General features: G+C 43.4%; 1 protein-coding gene across 11 annotated transcripts in view; it reads left to right on the top strand.

The window, feature by feature from the left end:
• TBX3 (T-box 3) overlaps positions 1 to 24,660 on the top strand; it is a 302,848-nt gene that overhangs the window by 136,328 nt on the left and 141,860 nt on the right. For all 11 annotated transcript variants that reach the window (XM_046901073.1, XM_040647960.2, XM_046901069.1 and 8 more), the window contains 3 exons: positions 4,173 to 4,413; positions 5,886 to 5,961; positions 6,243 to 6,412. The gene's annotated coding sequence lies outside the window, so the exon portion shown is untranslated. The remainder of the gene's footprint in view (positions 1 to 4,172; positions 4,414 to 5,885; positions 5,962 to 6,242; positions 6,413 to 24,660) is intronic.

The following is a 24,660-nucleotide window of genomic DNA, read 5'->3' on the forward strand; positions in this document are numbered from 1 at the left end:
ACCACATGATTTCTGGTATTTGCAGGGCATCTGTTTTGCCTGCCCTTGCAGTACCTTTGTCTGGTCTGGAGAAGATCCTGGGTGACTGGTGATTTTATTATGGCCTGGCACATTTGAGGGTAAGCCACTCAGCTTGTCAGCATGCTTCCAGAAGAAAAGCTTCAGTGAAAAAACCTTGCTCTGGGCTCTGAAATCTGAACTGCAGCCAATTCCAGCCGAGGGATGTGACAATTGCCTTTTGCTGTGAAGTTGCCATCTGAACAATGACACTGTTGTGTTTTGAAAAGACAGCAAGCAATGAAAAGAATGTGTGCATGTAATATGTGTGGCTGGGTAGGTACCAGTTGGAAAGCAGCGCAGGCCGTCCACCTTTCCTTCAATGGTGCACCTCAAAATCTACATTTAGAGTTGTTTCAAATGGACATGCTCATCCCAAGTTTTCTGCTCGTGGAGAATTTGTTTTTTACAAGCTCTGCTTTGCTAGATCATCTGGTCATGCTTCTGCTCCTATGAAAGCTACGCCTTGTTAAATGGTCCAGGGAGGGGAGAAGGGAGGAGGATTTCCAAGAGATAACAGTTTAAGGAGATCACAACCAGTCAGATTCTGTTGCTAATATTCTCCCCAAAAGTCTCACGGTTGCGCTTGGAAAACAAGAACCCAGCTGCTTCATGCGTATACTGCCTATCTCTCCTAAAGTCAAATGGGCCATGGCACAGAGATGGGTGTAGTTCTATGTTTGTCCAAATTACAGCGTCTCATCTTTCGTTCTGTGTTTGTTGGGACCAACGGTTCCTCTCTTAGAATTTATCATTTGCCCCTCCTGTAAGGCTGAAGCCATTGCACCTGGACCTCACCATCTCTTTTTCTGAAATGCTTAGGTAGACAAGAGAGTGAATGGTGAGGAAGAGAGTGGTAGGATAAGTAGCTGTTGTGTCCCGTTTGCAGACACAACAGTTTTCCCCTGTCTAAAAAAAGAGGTGGTAGCTGAATCAAGACAGCAACTCAGCTCTTCTTTACTCAAGACAAAAATGCCCGCATTAGCCATTATTTTCTGTACTAGGTGAAATACCTAACCTGAATTTTAGGTATCAGTAGCGTTCATGAAAGGAATCCTGCTGCCCTTGGTTTTGTATCTGTAAAATCTATACTGGGAAGTGAGGTCTTCTGTTTTCTTACCCAGGGACTTCATTGCACCTCAGACATGAGATCAGTACCTGTGAGCTGTTTGCCTGCACTTTTGATAGGGGTCCAACACAGGCATTGCTGAGAAATCTCAGAGATGTATCTGAAGTGGTGAAATCCCATGAAAACTAATTTGGTGTCAGTGGTCTTATAATGAACCTTGTATGGCCAACTTGTGTTCTGTAAAGTGAACCAACATGCAGACTTTGGGAATTTACTTTTGTTCTAGCCTAGAATATTGTCATGCCCAAAACAGGTATATAAAACCTTTTTCCAAGCAAATTTTTATACAATCCTATGAATTTATGTAAGTGTTTGGCTTTAAATGGACAGTTAAATGTGTGTTCTAACAAGGAACAGAAATCCTATGCAGAGGACAGAAAAGAATAATTAGTGAGAAAAGCTGGGTTACATCAGAGCCAGATTAAGTAAAAACTACTGGCAAGGGGTAGCTTATGCTTACCTATGGAAGGAGATTTTGGATGAAGCGAACCAGCACCTTGATAAGAATGACAGCTTGGTGTAGCCCACTGGTAACCAGAAGATAGAAATAATACAGCAAAAGAAGTTTATGTTTTCCCAAAATAATAAACATATGTGGAAAAATACTGTGTAACCCTAGACAGCAGCTTGTCTTTTTCACTCTACTGTCCATTTATTGTGTAGATGTGGAAAAGCCCTTTACTAACCTTGTCTGTGATGGGCAACAGATATTTTCATCTGTCCAACAGTGCAGCATTGTAAGAAGTAATGCAAATGTTATTTGCTATTTACTACTAAAAAGTGCAGTGAAAAAGGTAGTGCTGCAAGATGGAGCATCCCTGTCAGTGCTACACCTCATTCCAAGAGGCTGTCCATACCCATTTCCCATGGGTTAGGAGTGTGCTATTGCAATCCTTCATGAGATCTTTCTTACACGAGCTACAAAACTTGTAACATCTTTCATTCCCTTTGTCTGGACTAAGAGCAGATGTTGGGAGAGGTTCCAGGCCTATGTTTTGCACTTAGAAGAGGCCACATGTATATATCCTCTTTCTTTCTGCAGCTGTGATATGCAGTCTTACACACCTTATTATCAGAGAGATCCAGAGTACAGAGAAAAGGATAGGGTAAGCAGCATAATGCAGGGTCTTGGGAAATGTCTCAGTGTTTAGAAAAGCTAGAAGAATGTTATGTAGAAAGCCAGACTTGAGAGGAAAAGGACAGATAGAAAGCAAAACTCCCAAAACTTGGGAGGAAAAGGACAAGAGCAAGGAAGGAGGAACTACTTTAACTATAGGGAAGTCTGAAGGGAATAGGGAAGTGAGAGGTTTCAAGGCTATATGAGCTAGTGTCATATACAAGGATAAGAGAGCCTTTATTCAGGCTATGGGTGAGCCAGCAAGCAAGGCATTTGCTCCAGACAGAGAGTCCTTCATAGATCCATCATGCTACTATAGCTAACAAACACGTCAATAGGGTTTAAAAGGTGCTTCAGAGGAGCTCGGAAGCAAAGACAAATAAGGTGGGTGGCTGAGGGAGGAATGGAAAGTCCAGTGGTTACTGAGTGGGGCTTGAGTGTGATGAAAATCCTGGCTGTGCTCCAGTTCAAGTTTTCCTATCACATTAATTATATTACAGCAGGCTCCAGGGCTTTCTATGATACAGACTTTGTATATCAAAAAAGTAGCACAGATATCGGGGGGTAATTAGATAAGCTCATTGTGTCGTCTCCAAGCCTTCCACTAGGATGCCTTAAAAGATGAAGCCTGAGACTCCTTGGTGCTGCTCTCTTTGTGCATGTGAGCAGAAAGTGAATACTGTGAGGGGAAGGAGAAGTAATCTGGTCTGGGGAATGTGTTGTTTCTCTCGAAATTTAAATCAATCCACTGTCTTTTCTTTAAAATATATGTGCTCTTTGGGTGGCATTTTTGTGTCACCAAAAGGCCTTATTTCAAAAATGTTTCCTGCTTTGAAAATACAGTTACATACTGTGTGTTCTGGGAAAGGGGCTGGAGTGAAGGCTCTCTTTCTCCCCTCTAACAGAGAAGTGTTCCAGCTGCATGCACTGGGTGACAAGTGCCACCAAGCAGGAAAGAAATGTGGTCTAGCAAACAGAATTAGCAGCAGACCTAGTGCCATCCTGAATTGCAGTGAAACAAAACCAAAACTCGGTTTTCCAGGTTTTATTGATAGAAAGAAAGGGAAAGGTAAGAGACAGGAGCTGCCCAGCATGCTCCTGTAGTGGGGAAGGAGATTCGGATGCTCTGTTTTTCAGTCCTGGCTGTGCCACAGCTGCTTTATGTCACCTGGATACAATGCCTCCATATTGTTTCCTCTTTGCAAAACAAGGCCTGAGAACTTCACAGCTGCAGGAACAGCACAGTCTAATTCACCCATGTGGTAGATGCAATGGGATATCTCCATATAAGGCCCATGTAACAGGGGAAGTTCTGACTGTAACAGCCGTCCTACTTTGGAGAAGGATGTCATGCAATGTTTATAAGTCAGGGCTGCCTGCTACAAGGCTTGATTCTTACTAAGACAATTGAAGTAGGAGGGAGGTTGGGTTTAAGACTCCTTTATCACCAACATGTGGAGGTGTAAGTTGAAGAGGAGAGAAAACCAGTGGAGCCGTTCACTGCCACCATGTCACTATCCACCTCCTTTGCACTGAGACCAAAGCTTCCTGCTGGCCAAGGATGCCCATAAAGCAGGAAATAATCCATAGAGGCCAATTCCAGCTCCTTTGGAAACAAAGTGAATAAAACAGCTAAGAATGAAGCCTGCTCTGGAGCATCCCCTGGCCCTCCTAGCCTATTGGCGTGGTGGCTGTGAGGATGTGGTACATCCTCTCCCTCTGCCTCCTCCGGTATGGCCAAAACAGAGTTAAGCCTCCTTCTCTTCTCTTCCCCCCACTAAAAGTGCATGATGGGATTCTCTTTTCTGCCTCTCCCTCCTCTCTCCAGAGCTGTGTGTTTGAAATGATATCTATTTCTCTTTGTGACAGCACACCGTGACTGCTGCCTTGACATTCTCCCAAGCTGACATCCCGACCGGTATGACACTGATGCCTTTGGGCAGAAATCAGAGCCGGTTTGCTACATGCCTCCATGTAGCCACGATGCCTGTAGCGCCTCTGAGAGCCCCCAGTGCCCTGGTGGGGAAATGGAGCGAGCACGTGGGCCCCAGATGAACTCCAGGGAGAGAGCAGGCATTTTCCGTGGTGATCCTGCTACCCGTTTCCAGTTGTAAGTGTTCACATTAACATTGTTTTTTCCTGATTTCCTTTCTTTCTTTCTTTCTTTCTTTCTTTCCTTGCCCTTCTTCACTTGCCTGTGAGAGGGTTGGTTTCCTGTTTCTTGCCCAGTGGCAGAGTCCTTGGGGAGCTGGGAAAGCTGGAAAAGGAGTGCACGAGCATCTGATCAGCCCTTATTAGTGTTGAGAAGGATCTAATAGCTCCTGGCTTCTGGGACCATTACCTGTCATTTAGTTTTATTAAGTCAGTGATGAGAAAGTTTAAAATTAAAGGCTTTGTAAATTGGATTCCAGTTTGAAAGGGAGGCACCTACCAGGAAGTTAACACTGAAGCGTGCAGATGGGCCACTGGGAACACCACCAGAGAAGCATTTCTCTTTAGCTGCTTTGACAAAGATCCTGTGCCAAGGAATGGAGGGGGGTGGCTTGTGGCAAAGCCGCAGGATGTCCAGAAATCTTCAGCTGTGTGAACAACATATCCCCTCCTTTGCCAGGCTACTCGCATTTAGCCCTCCAGCTACTGTTCAAGAGGAAGGGTGGTCTTCTGGCTGAGTCATTACCCAGGACTGTGAGTTCTGATGCAGCTAGATTGATATTAGGCAAGTCGTTTCATCTCATCGTGGCTCTTTTCTCAATTTATAAAGAGCAGGAAATAATGTTAATACTGATATATATTTTTTTTCTTACTATGTACCTGTTCTAGATAGTCAGCTTTTTAGGACAGGTAGTCTCCCTGACTCTTGCTTACAACAAGAACTCCAATGGGTTTGAGTCTTCAAAGCAAAAATGGCCTTAAGTCCATAATAGAAAGTAGGCAAATTGGATGAGTCACCTAGTTAAGAGAAACATCTCAATATTCTTTTGAATTTATCTTTGAAATAGCCATCCAAATGCACTTGTGAATGGAATACCCCAACTGCAATAATGCAGTCCAGCCAACTAATGATGGTGTGACAAGGGAAGCTTGGAGGCCAATTGCAACAAAGAGTTGCTGTCACTTCTGCTTTCTCTGTTGAATAAAGGTCTCATGGTGACATTGCTCTGATGAGAAGCAGCATGAATTAGTGGTTGCAAGTACAGTCTGGAAATCAGCATTCTTGGTTGTTATGTCTCAATTTGTCTCTGACTTTCTGACATCAGAGAAGTCACCTGAGGTCAGAATTTTAAGATGATTCCCACCCATCCTTCCATTGTTAACTATACAAATTGTACTTACGTGGCTTTACTTGAAGATTGAAGGTTCACGCTTTGTCTCTGAAAGGCAGATTACAGTACCCACCAAAGCACAGGGCTTATCCTGGAAATAATAGATTGCGAAAGTGTTCTTCTCCTGAAGGCATAATACAACAGTATGAAACAGAGATCTCCTTTAAAGTAATTAGTTTGTTGGAAAAGTTTACCTCAGGTTTTCCCTGCATAGGCTGGCATTGTTCATCTCCCTGTTTTCTCTGCCATTTTTGTCCAGGTTGAGCTGGCTGGAAGAGAAGCCCTCCGACCGTCTGCTTTATATTCAGATTTCAGATTTGAGTCCTCACTTAAAGGTAGGTTCACCTCTGCTTAATGAAGTAGGACTGAGAGCAAAGTCTCATACTTTACAAACTCACAGTGAAAGATAGGTCTCTCACCTTCTTTCCCCATAGAGCTTCCAAACCACAGACAGGAGATGGGGCAACATACCCAGAGGAAACTGAGACAGAGAGGGGTAGATAAGGATGGGCAGTATTAGTGCAGAGAGTAGGCACAGCAAGCAACCTTGAACTCCAAATTCTTGCAAATTGAGAAGCACAGGTAACTCCAGGCCATTCCTCCTGTCTCTCCATAGGCACAGCTGTCCCTTGACTTCAGCTAATTGCCACGTTCCCTTGAAGGAGTGATGCCTCTCCCAAGCTTCTGTGCTAGCATCAAGAGAGAACTGATCTATGGGCTACTCAGTGGTTACTTACATCATTCTTGTGCTTCCAGCCACGTGACCTGACCGCAGGCTTTCAAAAGGTAATCTGGGGAGATTTTATCAAATGTAAAAATGTTCCTAGACATTACTGGAGCCATGATGTAATGAACCAAGGTTTTGTTCTTTAAATTCCTCTTTGCTGAAAACCACAGGCCCCAAAAAATAATTCCAGAGAAGCAGTGGAGTTGTAAGAGGAAGGCTGAGGTCCTGTGCTGGGGTGAGCCATTCTGTTCTGCAGTGCTAGGGAGAAAGGGTTTCCGGATGAGTGCTGTGTTACTGGCTGTGAAGTCTGGACTGGACCTCTGATGTGGACAATAAGTCCTCACAGGGAGCACTCTGTTGTTCCCCTTCTGGGGTGGGAGGTTCTGCCAAAGGAAAAAGGAGTGTGACCAGGCCTGCAGTGAATCTGGCTGCTCCTGGCATGTTGCTTGTTGAGGGCTTTGTATTGGTTGTAGCTGTGGCTGTTTCCAGTTTTGTGAGGACAATTCCAATCCAGTGTTACTTCAATACACCAAAAGGTGATCCCCCACAGGTGGCGCTCCTTTTCAGTGTCATCTGTGTTGGAGGTGAAAACCTGGTTTGCAGTATCTCATAGCTTTGACATACCTTTACACTCCTTTTTAGAGGCAGAATGATTCCTGTGTCACATGTCTGTGATAGTCTTCCTGACACATTTTTATCTATTCAGGCTGCAATAAGACAGTGTCCAAGCTTTGAATCTTTGGACTTTAGTACCTACTGAAATCCCCTGAGCAAATGGTGCTGTTAATTGTGGGGCATGGCTTTGATGAATGATGCATGAGGGACAACATTTCATTTTGTCTAAGGGGAGGTAAATGGGATATGTGGAGCTTCTGAGTGCTCAGTGAGTCAGGAGAGGTCCTGGGTGTTGCCTGATCAAGGGGAAGTTTCTTCCTCTCTGTAGAGTGCTGTAAAGTCAGTGTCAAGTCAGCATGGCATCTGGATTATGTCACCTTCCAGTGGGGATACCTCTTCATGTGTTGTATTTTTTCAGACAGAAACCAATTCAGTGCTTTACCTAAAAAGCTTGTAGAATGATTCTAAGGACTATAACTCAGTCCCAACTGGCTTCAGTGTTAGAAAACTATTTTATTCTGGGACAAGAGGACTTGGTAAGTAGGAATGCTTGGTAATAAGTTTGTGAGATACCAGCTGCAGTGGTTGGTGGAAAACAAGGCTGCTCAAAAGAAGCAGGAAAAGAAGGAAAGCTGGGAGAAGGCAGTACCATTTAAACTATGGATTTTGAGAGTATTCACTGCTGTTAAAGCATCCAGCATGACAAGGAACTAATTGGAGTGCATGATGTTGCATTGTAACCACAAGGAGTCTTAGAAAAGATAGAAGGTGGGATTTCTTTTACAGGAGTTTAGGTGTTTACGTTGCAGATGTTTATGTGTTTTATCTATCCAAATTCCAGTTTAGTGACTCACTACAGGATAATATGAATGGAAATTTCTGATACAGAATTAAGACACGTTTAACTAGGAAGTTCAAGGTAGAAAAATGGAACAGGAAATGCCCACAGAACAGAGTTGGGAAAGAGAAAGTGCTTTCATATCTATTCTATTTCAGGATAAACCCGTGGACATTCAAAATTAGAAAAATAAGTTAAATTGCTCTAGAATAAGCCAGTCCTTATGGCACGTGGCTGTGAGATAGAAGACCGAAGCTCAGCTCTGCTCTACATTGTTCGTACCATAGACTAGAACCAGAGTCTTCCACATTGCAATAGAATTGTTCAGATTTGTACACCTGATAAAATAATTGTGAGTAGCATGTAATTAACCCTGGGTACCCCACATTACACATGGCAATCCTAAAAATAAAGGTATAGAATGGAGGGACAAAAGAAAGTCCATCAAAGAACTGAGAATATACTCTTTTTGAAACTCTTTACTTTCTTTCAGTTAAACTTAATTGACCTTTCGCAATGAAATTGTCCTGGAAAATTTCCTGAGCAGCTCTCATAAGGAGGTTTTGGAGTCAGGAGGACCAGAAGAACTCTTCAAGTAATAAGTTTAAAACAAATAGAAGGAAATAATTTGCAACATTACTGGCTCAATAAATTGCGGAAGTCATTGTGAAGTAAATATGATGGCCAAAGGCACAAATATGTTCAGAGAACATTTGGATGTGCAAATAGAGGGTGGCTTTGCTAGCCACCTGATGTAGGGCGGTCTTTGAGCAGATTACTAAAACAACAGCCAGCTATAACAAGGAAAGGGCAGTCCTGTGAGCATTCATTTTTTGTTTTCTCCTCTAAGTGAGTACACCTTACTTCTGGTAGAGATCGGGTACTGAGCTAGGTTGATTTTTGGTGTGACCCAACATGACATTTCTTATTCTTGTTTTAAGTAATTCTTGCACCTTCTTTCATTTGTGACTTTGCTGAAAGGCCTCACCAGAAGTTTTTCTGTCAGTCTAGTCTGCATGCCTGCTTTTGTGTCCAACCTATCTACATATGTTGACGTGTAGGATATGAGTACAGTGGGACCGGGTGTGAGTGGTCAGACACCATTTCTACACACAGCATTAGAAGGATGTTACCCTTGTACCTTGTGGGATGTTTTTTTGTTGTTTTTTTTTTTTTTTTCAGGGTTTGCAGTGGCTCCAGCCAGCTAGCCTTGTTTCTATTAGTACTTCTCAGACTAAAAGAATAGTTTCCTTCCAAAAATTAGACATAAAAATCCAGAAATGTGTTTTCCAAATAGCCCACAGTGTTGAGAATTAACAACAAGTCCTCTTCCAGCCCATTCTGTCATTTGGGCATGTTCATGCTACGTGTCAGGACAAACCATTGAGACATCTGGATGGGTTCATGTGAGTCCGTGGGCTTTGAATCATTTTGCGTGGGAAATCCTGCGGTACTGCGCTCATTCCACTGACAAACCGCTCACGTCTCCTCTTGACAAAACAGACAGACTCTCTGCAAAGCATAATAGAGGAGGATGTTCTGATTGTGATCCAAAACTGTTCTCACAGTAACATCATCTGACTCGTTTAGCCCTCCAGATGGGGCAGTATCTTGCACAGATACACAGAGAAACATCCAAGAGCTTCCTCTCTTCCTCTCTTCCTCTCTTCCTCTCTTCCTCTCTTCCTCTCTTCCTCTCTTCCTCTCTTCCTCTCTTCCTCTCTTCCTCTCTTCCTCTCTTCCTCTCTTCCTCTCTTCCTCTCTTCCTCTCTTCCTCTCTTCCTCTCTTCCTCTCTTCCTCTCTTCCTCTCTTCCTCTCTTCCTCTCTTCCTCTCTTCCTCTCTTCCTCTCTTCCTCTCTTCCTCTCTTCCTCTCTTCCTCTCTTCTTTTTTTTTTTGCTAGTTCTCTGCAAAACCCACTCCCACCCTCCTTGGTTTTACATGTTTAATGCCAGTGATCTTGTTTCTGGGTGGTTTGACATCATCACCCAGGAGTCTCCCCAGTCTCCCTTCCACTAAGACTCCTGACTTGCATCAGTACACACCTGCAGTATCAGACTCAGAGCATTTAAATGTTTTCTGAGCTGAAACAAGGCCTAGGAGCAGGTGAAACTTGGCACTGAGGGGGGTACATGAAGTGAGTGCCTCATGAGAAACATTTAAGTGGTAGGTAAGGTATAAACATGGACCCAATGTTTATTCCATTTTAACATGGTTATAGGGCAGCCGTATGACCTCCTCACCTAATTTGCAAATAATCTTGTCAGGACAAATTGGTCCATGCTGAGCCTGTTCTGTTGAGACTAGATGGTTATCGGGACCTGGACTGGCTGATGTTAAGGTAGTTCTGGTATCTCTGCAGTACAGTGGAGTCACAGTGGCAGTGACTGCAGTGCAGGGCTATGCTTTTCTATTAAACAAAACGGTTGCACAAAAAAACTCATCTACAGAAAACCAGAATTAATGGTCTTTCTTCCTATCTGGATTCTTTCAAGCCATTTCTGTTTCAGGGCAGAGTGCTGAAAATAAAGATTTTAGCTACGTTCGAAAATGCATTTCTGAATACTGTGAAGTGCTTAATTCATCTTAATAGAGGTGTTCACTCTGAACCCAAAAAGCTCTTAGCTGAGATTTAGCCTGTGGTTTGATCATGCAGGTTGCTTGGTGGTAACATTGGTCTAAGATGTTGCTATCTCCTGGCCCCTCATTTGCACTGCTCTGCTGGCACAAGGACTCATGTGGTTGGGAACCAGATGGGAGGAGTGAGCCAACCTGGCCAAAAAAAAATCTGGTGTGTTTGTTTAAAGCAGGAAAAGTTGTTCAGTCTGGTTCAGTGCCTGGTCATGCAGACAGTTTTACTGGCACAAGTGAGTGGAAAGAGCTCTTTGGCATGGAGTGGAAATGAACAACAGAGGGTGAAAGGTGAGCAGCAATGACTGATTCTTGTAGTGCCACTGTGTACTGTATAATATCAGACCATGATCTGGCACTGATTGCAACATGTGAAAAATGTTCAAATGCCTTTAAAATTGCAAGTCTTAAACCTCACTGTTAGGTGCCTTGGCAGGCGCTTCCAATTTGTGTCCTTATCTCAGTTTCCAGCTATCTTCTGAGACTTTTCCAGCTTCATGTGTTCTGCAGGTTCAAAACCCCACAGGACGCTGGTATTGAAAACGGGGGGATTAACAAAGCAATTGGAGTGGAATGACAGTGTCAGTATCTGCTGTCACTGCAAAATGTATTCTTCATTTCCACCATGAGTTTGTTGAGATAGGTCCCATTTTAATATGAACAAAAGCAGAATTCCATGGTGACTTTCCCAGATCTAGAAGAGCTTGTCATTTAAATCCATTTTTCCATGGAACATAAAGATCATCTGCCGTATGCCACATCAAGCCATCTAGGTCCATGGGTAACCTGAAGAAAAGGGCGAGGTAATTTAAAAAATCAAACTTTCAAGGCACAAGAAAGTGGGAAACTAAGTTCCTTGAATGTTTGGTGTATGCTCCCAGAATTTGTCTGATACATAAATAAAAACCCTGCAGACCAAACCAAAAACAAAACAAACAGGAGGAAAAAAAAAAAAACAGAATCGTGGAATAGCCAACTGATTTTGTGAAAGAAACCTTTGCTCTGTTTAATAAATCCCGAGGGCTCTGATGAAATTTCTGTTTGCAGATTTGAGTTGAACTTGACAGGAAAAAATTTGTACCTCCAAAGTCTGTGAAAAAATGCCTCCCCTGCCTCCATCCATCCATCTCTCCATTCACAGAACAGAATTCAAAGAGTTTCCCAGCAGCATCTGGCATATGTGCTGAAAGTGAAACTTAAAATGTCTCCAGCTATATGTAACTGTATATCCAAATATCATAGTGCTCTAAACAGCTCAAGATCTCAAATCTGCCCACTGATTAACACGTCTGATTAATGAAAGTGCTTGGTCTGAGGGTGGAGTTTGCCCCTGCATTCAGCAGGAAGCTCTTTCCCTTTCCAACCTGTTCGCTGTGACAAGCTGGGAGCCCTTCTCCCTCTCCATCACTTTGCTGCATCACCCTATGCTGTGAGAGAGAGGGAGAGAGGAATTGCTGCTTTCGTTTCTTTGCAGCGATGTGCAGACAGAAGCAGCTCAAGGGAATCCTGCACAGCAGAGGTTAATGTGACCCACATATAATTGTGTGAAAAGATGCCACTCTGCGCCTTTGTCAAAGAGGCTTCTTGTTACAACCCAAGCTATCTAGTCCATAGCCCCTTCAGCAAAGCGCAGTTTTCTTACATTAAATCACCACTGCCCTCTTGCCAGCCGCTTAGAGTTTGCACATTATACAGAGGAGATGTACAGTATATATTTATATATTTTTAAAATGTGACAGATTGTCTCGTAACATATGTGGTATTGCCTTGAAATGAACTACGTGCATGTGATGGCCAAGCCAGCAGACCCAGTGTGTGTGTGTGTGTGTGCGCACACATGCCTGGCTGCGTGTGGTTTGTGTTTTTTTCCTTCTGTTGGAAATGTGAGATGCTGGGACACTCGAGCTTTTCATGTTGCTTCTCTCTGAAATATTCATGACGAGTTGACGACCTTGATTCTTTGATACCTGCCATTTATTTATGTGCCACTGACGATAACTGCTGCTAAGTACATATGTCAGTGACATGGTTGAGTGAATTGGATGATAAGGAGAGGGAGGGCATCTGAGGGATGTGTGTGCAGGAATAAGGTTACTTTAAGAACTCTGAGGGCATTTTAGGAGCCTGCCATACCATCTTATTCACCTATTTTGTTTTTCTGACTAATACCATATTTTCTTTCCTTATTCTCCAGCTTTTTTCTGTGACTTGGAATTCTGCTTGTTCATGGCTGCATGGTCGCTGGCTCATTAATCAAGTGAGCTGGTAATGAATTAGTTGATTGCTCTTACATTAAAAAAAAAAAAAAAGAGAGAAAGAGAGAGGTATGAGTCTGGGAAGACTCAAGGAATTTCTCGCAAGGGAGAAACAGATCCTCACTGAAATGCATTCTGTGTAGCTCAGGAGGTCAGGAGCATTTTGGTAGTCTGTAAGGGCAAGGATGGCTGAGTGTAGGGCAAAGTAAAACAAAGTGTCAGTGAGCAGGTAAGCAGCAGTACCATGTTTTATCATGTAAATGTGAAATGTAAGCAGGCAAATTTCTTTGCTTTTGAGTGTCTTCCATTTATGGAAAAGGTTGCAACCTGGAAAGCACTGACCATAAGGATTTGAGGGTGGATGGAAATGTATTAACGGAAAAGGCTATGAAAGTGATGAAATAATGGAGCAGTCAGAGGGATTCAGCTTCTGGATGCTGAAGAAGAGACTTTGATGTGTAGATATATTGACAAGCTTCCTCTCGCCCAAAACATGAGGTGAGGGAAGCCAGAGGAGGGAGACGGTGGGGTTGAACCTCTCTTACAGATTCTCTTCTTACTATATTTCGTATGGAAATATGTCTTTTTCTGGGGCTTTCATTTTTCCCTTTCCAAGTAAGAAGAAGCACACATGTATATTGCAGTTTACATTCTCCTGAAGATAATTTACTTCTCAGTAAGAAAAAAAATGTGAAAGAACGAGGACACCAGGGAACAATTGAAATTAAAAAGTCATCAGAAGCTTCTGCACATGCTGCTTGAACTGCAGCCATTCTAGAGAGGCAGGAGATAAGGTGGCTTGGGGAATGCAGCTGAGTCTAGAGAGGCATTTATTTAAGATTGATATCAAACCTTGGAATTATGAGTGGGAGGTTTTTTTCAGAAAGGAACAGGATGTTGCCAGGAGGGAGGGAGGCTGACGAGGATGATTTACTCAAAGAGGTCAGCAGCAGGAAGTGACTGGAGATATGCGATGGTCTAAAACACAGGCCAAGGAACCTGGGTGAGGACACCCTTTTGAGCTCTGAGGTTCTGGCTCCTCAGAATGGGGCCAATGAAGTGACTGGGTGGTCTAATTTAGGGTCATCCTTGGTGGTCCTGCTTACATGTGTTCTGGTCAGTTTCCTTGTCTGCATGTCTCTGTGCAAAATGTCTCATCCTGTTCCTGGGTCTGTTTCACAGGCTTGTACCATTAAAAAAATACATCAAAAACTGCACTTGGAAGAGAGATTTCAGGCCCTTCTTAGGGCAGGAAGTCATTTTGTGCCTACACAGATACTTTGCACTTGGCAACTACTGAGAGCACAGAATAGTCATGTTTATTGTGAGGCTCCCTTCTGTCATGATAGGAAAATTCCCTATGAAAGGAGAAATGAAAAGACTAGCAAGAGAAGAGGAGTCACTGCCAGGAGTGACCTTCCAGGCCATAACCAGAATTTGATAGTTGAGATGAATGTAAAGCTTTAACAAGTTGTTAGTCTGAAATCTGCAGTTCCGCATCCATGTAATGGCCTATTTAGCTCTAGCAGAACCACCACAGAAATCTGTGCTTTGATACTCATGACTATAAATGAATTATTGAATGTGAGGCACAGCCTCCTTCTATCCAGCCTCCCCCTGAGAGTCACTTCTGTGTCTTCTGCTGTCTTCTCATCAGAGCCAATCAAATCTGGATTCCTCTTGTGTCAGGAGCAGTTGTCCTTCCTGGGAATCCTCAGTTCAAACACACAGGAGTATAGAAGAGATTTCTCCCTCCCTGGGAAACGAAGTGTGGCTGAGAAAGCAGCCAGTGAGCAGTGTTTGGAGTGAATGGGAATTTGGAGTGAATGGGAGGATGTCCTTTGACTTCGGAGGACCTTAAATGACTTATCAAAGGTCACAAAGAGAAGTTGGTACAGGACTAAATTTGTGCCCTTTTGATAGGGGTGAATATCTTGCCAATTTTCATTGTTCGATTTCCAGTTATTGCAAAATCAGCTCTTTTACAGGTTTTCTGGTGCATTCAAACACTGCTGCTGTGCTTTTTCTTTCGTTCTGGCTGTGCCTGCTGATAGTAGCTTCGATTAGATCTATGCAGAGGGTAGCATCTGAGCATGAAGTGCTGTCCTTTTCTCTCCTTTTCTCCAGCTCTTGGTCCTGTTGTCCCTGCACAGAATGGAATGTGGTGATGTTCACTCTCCTGCTTACACTCAGTGAATGATTGATCATGTGTTATCAGTAGGACTCTGTACAGTGTCCAGGGACAATGTTTTCTTCCATCTGGTTCCATGCTGCTGGAACACCCTTCCATATGGTTTTCACATGTGGTTCTCTTAGTACCTCCTTCTATTTTTCCCCTGTGGACTCATCGTTGTGCAGTTTATATAGCAAGTACACTATGTTTCACTTTATAAATTAATCACATGCATGAATTAAAACTTCATCAAGTATTATTTTTAAAATGGCAGAGGAAACCATCACAACTGGGTGAATTTATCTCCTGGAAGAAACATCTAGTCCCACACCATACTGAAAATTAACTGCTGCAGTACTCCACACCACTCTTCAGGAAGGAATTAGGCTATGGCTTGCTATGGAATAATTATCTTATAATGCGTGGGGAAGTCTTTTACTTCTGCTTTGTATTATGAAGGTGCTGGTTGCAGCATATTTTCATGTAAATCGTGAAACACAGACAGTGGTTCACAATAACCGTAGATTGGGTGGTCCAAGAGACAAATTGCTTTATATTGCCAGTCATCTGACTGATCCAACTTGTGAAAGGGCTCCTCTGCTAGAATCAGTTGCTGCTGGGTTTGCTGGTCTTTGCAGATAACTTTTCTCTGTGGTCCTTGTTGATTTTACGTTGTTAGATGCGGTAACGTGCTTTTATCTTTATCTGGCTTTTTCCCTTCTTTGCTCACCGTGTTGTTTGCTATTCCAGAATAAATATGCAGACAACCTGCCCCTGGCGGCCAGTGCACTGTGTTCCTCCCAGGGAGCAGCAAATATTTGCACCACATCGGGCTGAGAGCCATGAGACGTGAGCAGCCACATGAGGAGGTGCAGGGCGGGAAGCCACAGGGTGCGAAACCAGCACACGGCAGCTGGGTGGTTGGCTTGGAGCACTTAGTAAGGGACTGCTTGGTCTTCAGAGCAACACTGGGGCAATGAGGACAAGAGAATATGGCATTAGGGGTGTATGTGTAGTACTACAAGCCCAGTGCTGCTTTCTGGCATTATCCTTATTTTGGGGCTTCTGTGTTTCAAAATAGCACATCACATACATACACTTCTGTGTTTCTGTGGGTTAAAAATATGAGTGGACGTGTTGGTGTACAGGGGAGTGTGATATGTACTGAGGTGAGTGAGGCACTGTCTTGAGTTTTCTACCATCGTACTCTGAATCTAGTGAGGATTCAGGCTTTACCCCTTCACAGCAGGCCAAGCCCTGATGGAGCCAGAAAAATGCTTAAGATGGATGGTGGCCTCAGGCCTTTCTATACCGTTTCGTTTCTCATTGGAAGTAGTCTTTCCTCCAGTTTTCAAGAGGGAACTCCTTTCCCCAGTGTCTGTGCTGTGGTCGTGTGTTTCAGATGAACACCTGGAAATCCAGCTTCTGAAATGACTGACATCTTAGAGCTACTTCTCTTTGCAGAATCGTTTGGATTGTCAGACTTACTGTACATCCCATCCCTAAGCAGAGAGTCTTAAGTGAATGCAATGATAGTGACTGTCTGAAGAAAAATAAGCCACTACTAGAGCTAGTGCAGCTCTCACACCCTGGGAACACATGGCAAGCAGGAATTTCATAAATTCTTGCTTTCTCCTTCCTTGCTAGAACAGGTGAGAAAGCTCTGTTGTGCAGTCCTGAAGAATCTCCAACAAGAATTACAGTTGGTTTTACCTTAGATCTATTCCCTGATCCACTTCACCATGAGATGAATGAGAGTGAGGAGGTGGGAAGGCATACTTGTGCAATTGTAGTGTTGGTTTGTGGTGCTGTCACCCCTCCCTGCCTGTGGGAACGGGAAGAGGAGAAGCACAGGGGCAGGAGGTATGAGCTACGACGTGTGCTGTATCCCTACTGTCTCGTTTGACTCCCTGCATGTCCTCCCGTCTCTCTCACCTCACTGGGCTGCTTTGATTTGGAGCCACTGTTGGTTTGGCTGAGAGTTGTTGTTGGTTTGCAGGTTCTGTTCTTTGCTCACTGTTACCTTTTTCCAGTTTGAAGTTTACCGCCTTCTGGCCTCTGGGCCAGTGACCCTGGTGCCAGCTGTCGGGCCTGCATTGCACACGACGTTGTCACCAGGAGGCTACTTCTTTTCCAGCTGGGACTTTGGGTCTGGATTGGATCCACCATGCCAGAAGCTCTGATGGATGGCCTTATTGACAATCAGGTTGACCCTTGTTCAGCAGGCTGACATGCTACATATTTCGCGGGTCGGCATTTGATGCGTATCAAAGAGGTGGTCAGGTCATCAGAACAGCCAATTAAAACGATAAAGAGGGAGGAGTGGAAGATGAGGTTTTAACTCTTTCCAACCCACCACTGACTGTCTTTGCAATGTGAAGGTATAGTTTTCTCTTAAAAAGGAATGCCGGGAGGGAGGCAAAAACAATGATTCACTTACATAAAATTTATCTATGGGAACTTTTTAAAAACTGAATAAGCAGGGGTCAGGAAGCAATTAGCTGTCTATGTAGTTGTCAGTTAGCATCTGGGATAAGACTGGGTCAATCAACTGAGCCTTCCCTTCAATTTAGTCTTATTTTATTTATCTGTTTATTTCCCAGACACAGTATTATAAAGGTGACCAGGAAATTTAACATAGGTTTGTGAATATTTAGTAATCCGTCTCAAATTTGAAAACTTCTCAGAAAACAGGGATTTTGTTCTATCACTATTTTTAGCTCAGAGAGAGAAGGGCTCCCGTTACAGACACTCTGGTAGCTGACAGTTGAAGGTCATAAATTTAGGAGTTATTTAGTATCAGGTTCTGAAGAATGGTACCAGAAGGACATACTCTTCACATGAGGAGCCTAATGAGGGAGAAGTGCTAGAGCCAGGGATAAAGGTAATAAAAGCCCCATAATCTGTCAATGGCTGGTATTCATACCAGTTCAGGGTCAGTTGCTTCTGTGTTAGTTTGGGGGCTGTCTTTTAAGATAATACAATCTTTCATAAGATGCCAGCAAACACGCAATAGATCTCAAACTTTTTGACCCTCCTGAGTTTTAATCCACATTTGCATTTAAGTTTCCATGTATCAGTTCTAATGGAAATGCTAACAAAACAAAGCTGGCATCAGTTTTAAGTGTAAAAAGGTTATGGCGTTGAACAGTTTCACCTCATCCTGATTCAATTCCTGGTTCAGATGCAGAATTTCAGGATGAGAATTTCAGTACATCAGCACTGTACTTGAGTTTTTGGTTTATAAAAGGAGCAGCTTCTTCATTCTCCCAAGAAAGCTGAAGTCTATGAAACACTATATATTATGTGCTAAGATTGTAGTTTATATCTGAATAAGTTTAAAAAAATTTGCCCTCCTGTCCCCTGCAAAAGAAATTATGCTGTGCCAGTTGTGCTGCATGCAGTCCTCAAAGATCTTCCTTCACCTGCTCGTACTTATTCAGTTTCTGCTTTAATATCATAATCTAACTAATGTGAAGGCATTGAATCCATTTTCTGACTGTTGGGTAAATGATGGTTAAGTGCCAGGAGATTTATTTAATTGTCTCGCTATTAAAAAAAAAAAAAAAAAAGGTAGGTCTGCTGAGTGAAAGCTTTTATGCTTTTAAATGAGGTATTGTTGTGATTGGAGTTTAAACAGCAATGATTTCCTCAAAAATGCATTGGCAGTAATCACTGGCTTGTTTGATTGTCCACATAACTGTACCACCCTCACTGCCAAGAAACTCATCTGAACCACCAATGATAATAATAGCTATTTTTTTCCATTAAGCGTGCAGCAGATAGAATATGCAGGGGCAGGAACATCTTCATTAGGCCGTACAGAAAGTGAACATATTGTTCACAAATCAGCCTCAAGAATAATGGACTAGAGAGACTACAGAGGTGAGGGGTGGAGGCTGTGGGGTTGGGAAAGGGGCTCAGAGCTTCATGAACCACATACAGAGAGGATTTTAGTGGGATACGGGCAATTGATTCCCTTAAGTGTCTTTGAAGAGGCTGGTATAGAAGTAGAGAAACTCCAGATGACTCATTTTAATATCGCATAGTCTGGTCATGGTGTCTCAGTGATCATTTTACTCTTTAATATTTCTTTAAAAAAAAAAAAAATCCAAGGATACAATGCTAATTCACCTGGCTTAATCAAAAATGACAGCACGATGATGACAGGTTTCTGAAGTGAGCTGGTGACCTGCAGGTGAGAAACCTGCTGCTTGTGCCCGGGTGTCTCAGGTGGTGCTGAACATCCTAGTCATCTGCAAAATGCAAAGAAGCCAAATTAATTCTTTCTGATTTTTTTTCCCCCCCCGTGAGCAATCCATTTCCCAACTGAATTTTACTTCCCTGCCAGCTCCTGTCCCAGAATTTTACTGTCCCTGCCAGGAGCACAGTTCAGGGCTGGTCTTTGCCAGAGCATTTGCTGTGGGGAGGACAAGGAGCCTGGCCTCCACTGAGCACAGGTGTTCTGGCAGTCCTTCTTTCTTGTCATCCTTCCTCTCTTAATTTCACACTAACTACAACATTTTCACTCTCAAAGACACAGGTGTTCTTGTAGGATTAAGGCTGACACTTGCCCTGAGACTCAAGCAGCAATATCAGTTTCCTTGTTTCTCTTTGCCACCTCCTGCCTGGGAAATCATTGGCAGGGCCAGCAAGGAGATCCAGTTTGTCTCTCTGTCAGCACACTACACCCACAAGAGAGAGGCTGCAATGCTCCTTTCTCTTTCTTGTTGCCCTCATCAGTCCTAAGTTCCATTTAGCAGTGTTAGCTGGCTGCTCCTCTCAGTTGGACACTGATTACTCCCTGTTGGAGAGCTGTCAGTGAGGGGAAAGCCATACATCGCAGTGGGAAGTGATCTCACCCAGCAGGGGGGCACCTCTCCCAGCCAAAACAACATGACTCTGACAGGCTTGATGTATTTATTATCTTCTTGATGCAGGAATGCTGCCACAGCAGGCAGCAGGACTGGGGGGAGGACGCTACTGGGGGCTTGGAAGAGAAAGCGAGGAGAAGTACGAAGTGCCAAGGAGCAATCTGAGGGCAGCTGATGGCAGGGTGAGGAGAGCATGAAGGAAAGGAAAAGGCTATCGTAAAAAAAGCAATTCCTAGTAGCTGTGCTTAATTCATCTCCGAACTCTGCAGAACCAAAGAGGGCAGAGAAACAGCAAAAGCAAACAGCAAGTGAAAGAAGAGGCAGGTTACAGTCTGCCTGGAGGCAGGGTGATATCCCAGCAAACTGAGCCATCTGAGGGTGCCTCTGGAGAGCTGTCACCTTGGTGAGGAACCCAAGTTATGGCCTTTTGTACTCCTTGTTCTCCTGTGCTTGTCTCTCTTCGGGTTTTGTGCTGTGTTCTGGGAGAGTTTCACATAAGGTCCTCCTCTCGAGCTGTTTCACCAGCCCTGTTTGGGTCCACTTTGCCTTGCAGTGTTAAGGTCAAAAGCCCAAAGGGTGCTTTGACCCCAAGGAGAAACAGTCAGGATATTTCAGGAGCAGAAGTACATTGTGTCCTGAGGAGCTGTGCTAGCTCATAAGCATCATCACATTCAAAACCAGCCTGGCTGCCTGGTTGGAACTCCTGGATAGTAGTTAGGCTTGTGTTTTTGAAAGACATTTAGATTGGATTTGAAGTCCACTTGTTTCACTTTGGTCATCTGACCATTCCCATTCAGAAATCTGGAACTTCCTTTAGTTAGAAATTCCAAGAACATATCCCCATCTTCTATGAGCAGCAATTAAATAACAATTACCATGGTGCTGAGTGCATCATGCATCAATGAGGCCTGCGGAGCCTGACCTGGACCTACCACTCCTCTCAGGCCTCAGGAGCCTGACCCAGCACTCCTCTCCTTGGTCCAGAACATCCAGTTAGCCCTCGTCCTTCAGCCTGGGCCTGTGTTTGGGCTTTCCCTTTGTGTCTCACCTGGAAGATTCACATTCATCAATCTGTGCTGGGACTCAAACCTTGTCGTTCTGCAAATGAGGTGTGTTACCAGGGGTGTCTATGTTGTTTTGAGAAGAGGGAAAAAGGCAACATGTGCTTATATATATATATATATATATATATATATAAAAAAAACTTTACCTTTCTTGGGATCTAAATCTCAGAACTCTAGTATGGCTTTGCACAACAGCACTTGTGGCAAAGTCAAACATCGTGGATCAGCAAAGAGCTTTTATTTGGTCACATTTTACTGATGGTTTTCTTTTAAAAAGGAAAAAAAAAGGTTCACTTTTATAACGAGCAGCAAAGAAACAATAGCTTAAAAAATTTATTTATTTTCTTCCTTACAGCAGGAATTTTTTTCCTTTCTAAATTCACTCAAAATATATCAGCACCAAATTACTTTGAAATCCACAAAAATGGAAAAAGAGTTTAGAAGAGATGGAAAAAACAACCGAAGCACCGAGTAGATGGAAGGTTTCATGCAGCGAATGAAAGCAATTTAGTGGAATTCAACAAAATCTCCAAAATAGAAATAAAAATTGCTGATGTTCAGATAGCAAATATTTTTGGACAAACAGACAAATTTCACTCCTAAAAGGCTAACAGTTGCTGTCTGGTTCTTGAGAACCTCTTGTTCCTTGTAGATGTGTCTGATACGGAGCTGTCTGGTCGCCAGTTACCAGACTCTATTTTGTGAAGCTGTTTCTGCCACGTGCCCCTTTCTCATCTGCCCCTCCTGACATGAGACATCAGAAGCAGGAGCAGAAGCTATTCGATCATAGTGACAGAGCCCTTTTTTTGGATGGTAAAATGTTCCATTGATTTCGTATGTCTAATCTCATGTTTGTCTCTATGCTTGCATGCAGTGGTTTTGATGAAATAGAGCACGAAAGGTTGTTCTGTGAGATTCCTGCCCCATTCTGCAGGGCTTGAAGAAAAGGATCCATAACCTTCTGGCTAGTGAGCAAAGAAAGAATAGGCAGCTTGTTGGGACACAGTAGGTGTTGTCCTAAATTCTGGTATTTTTGTTATTATGAGGAAAGCTCTACAGGCCATCAGAAACATGGTGGTATACTCATCAGGTAGATGTTTCAGAAATCTAAGTGCTGATCTCTACAAATGGCATTTATTGGCCCTCCACTGTATATAACTTCCCAGCTGCACTGTGAGTTAGTGTTATGATTGTGGCCTGGCTTTGGGTGGTGGCATTGAGGACCTGGAGGCTGCTTCCATGGGCTTGATTCCTGGAGGCACTGGCTTGCAAAGAGGCCTGAGCCAAGTCACTTTGTGGCTTTGGGCCTCATTCCATGGCTGCAAATGGAGCTGATAACCAGCCTGGCTGATGACAAGTGTGAAAGGAGAAATAAGTGTTCTCATCTGACGTTTGTCAGGATGCAGGATGCTGACCTAGATCTGCACAATCAAACTGTATCTAGGCTGTGTTCTCTAGTGTTACGGGACAGCATCTATGATGAATTAGACTGCCTGGCAATTCACTGCCATCCATGAAGGCTGTGAGCATTAATATAAGGCAAACACCATCTGATAGTCCCTACTGAAAAGGGAAGATGCACGTCTTTTAAAGCTCCAAGTTTCCTGGAGTGATGAAAGGAGCTTTACAAGACCCAAATCTATTGGTGGTGTATGTGGCTTCATTTACATCTGTTGTAGCAATGTAATTGATTCTTTTCTTGATTTGTTACCATATAAATGTCTTGCATCATATTGGCTAGGGATCATAGCAGTAGAGAGTTGAAATATTGATATGCGTGAGAAGTTAAATGTACCTGTAGGTCTTGTGTCCTTGAAATACTGTAAAATGCCGTTGTCCCCTGGAGCAGCGTGATTCATATCCTGGTTCAGCTTGGAACAAGGTGCTTGTTTCTGATTTGAAGGATTACAGAATCCCCACTCCCTTGACTTCCTCCTTGTGCTTTTCACATTCTCCCTTTGTCCCAGTTTAAGAGTAGCCCTCTCTGACTCCTGCACAGGAGCAGCGGATATCCTAAGAGGTTTTCACGAGGACTGATCCACTCCAGGGGCACTGGCAGTAGCAGTGTTGCTGTTGTGCCTGCACTGCATGGGTCAGCCTTCTGGCTGCTGGCAGCCATCTCCTCCAGAAGAGGATGAAATCCAAGTGGCAGGGCAGGCACCTCTGAGGAGATAGCTCCTAACTGTTCCCACAGAGCTTGAAAAAAGAGGTTTGACGGATTTACAGAGGAAAATGGCTGAGAAGGGATTGATAAACACACAGAGAGATCTAACTAGTGTGTCCCATCACTCTGAATAGCTGATCATAGCGAAAGTGCTTCAGGGCAGTGTCGGGAAGAATTTGTTGATGTGAACTCGTGTCTCCCTGAGAGAATCATGCTGTTTCGGGGAAGGGACCGTCCAGAGAGGGTTGTCGTGAAGAAGAATGCAACAGTGGGGTGGGCATCTGTCAGGAGGAGTTGGCTAGATGATCACCAGTGCTTTCTGAAGGCAGAGTTGTGAGGATGCCAGCTAGGACTTGATAGCTAAGCTTCCTCACAGCCACAGTGTCAATATGAGCTTCCTTCCCCTTGGTGCCAGTGTTTGCAACAGTAAGCTCTTGATGCCAGCTTGGATCCCAGGCAGCAGAAATTCCCCAGTGCAGCTGGGAATCTCCTGCATCTCCCATGCTTAGGACTACACGAGCATGACCATCCACAGAGCAGTCAGCTATGTGTTAAGAGGCTCAACTGATGGTACCTGGACTGCTGTGAACTACCTGTTATAGTCCCCTCAGTGCCAGTAACAGCTCAAGAAAGGAGAGCACACATGCTGTCTTCAGTGACCTCTGCAAAGGTCTATCTGGCTTGGGCCACTTTTACTCGAAGGTCTAATGGTAAGATTGATTGCTATTACTAAAAGTTCGAGAAGAAGCAGGTATCACAAAACTCCTCTAAGTCTGGGAGTCAGTATGATGTCAAGGTCTGAGCATCTGAATGGGGGGTGTATTAGGTATACCCTGTCTTATGTGAACAAGTGTACTGAATTGCACTAAATATCCCCTGAAAAGACTGCTTTGACTGACTTTGATTCACTTAAAGTACTGTGTACATCACTGGGGGAGCTTTTTGCTAGAACTGATTGAGGAGGAGAACTTTAACCGTAGTTGGCTGTGCATGTAGTTGTTCCTCTCCGTGGAAAACGTCAGTGCTGGGGGAGGTGAATCATTTTTTTTAATGTTTAGTTCAGTTTTACCTTGACATTTGCTTGGGCATGTAGTGAGTTGAGAATGTATGTATTGGTGCTGTAAAGTCATGTTTTCCAGAGGGGCATAATGTTTAAAGGAATGTTTCAAACAAATTTTATTAGTAGATATCTTGTACCCTCTGATTTTCTGGTATTCAAGCTTTGTGTTAAACTCCATGATAGTAATGATCAAATTGAATGTTTTCTGTTTGCAAGCAAGTGAAAAGATCTAAAGCTGCAGTGCATCTAGACTAACATTTCTATGGTGCTTTGAAGCTGAAAGCCAGAAAATTATCTATAAATGCGAGAAAATAATAAGGCATACCCCAAGATTTCCCTTTCTGAAGCTTTGAGAATATTTGCTTTCCATACTGTTTAAGAACAAGGTCTCTAGCTCCTTAAAAAGTTTTACCCAAAACTCATCTGAATTGAACAGAATGCAGGGTATTTATGTGCGCTGAAGACCTGCTCTAGCTGTTTAGCAGTTGCCACAGGTAAAGTGGTCAATGCATCCTTCGGCTTGGAAAGGCCTCAGCCTTCACTGAGTCGATCTTTTGGAACACTGTTTACAAAAGCTTTGGTAAACAAGCTGTGTTTGTGTGTGTCTCTTACACTTTAAGTAAGACTAACAAAT

The sequence above is a fragment of the Gallus gallus genome, chromosome 15 (genome assembly GCF_016699485.2).
Source record: "Gallus gallus isolate bGalGal1 chromosome 15, bGalGal1.mat.broiler.GRCg7b, whole genome shotgun sequence".
NCBI classification, from domain to species: domain Eukaryota; kingdom Metazoa; phylum Chordata; class Aves; order Galliformes; family Phasianidae; genus Gallus; species Gallus gallus.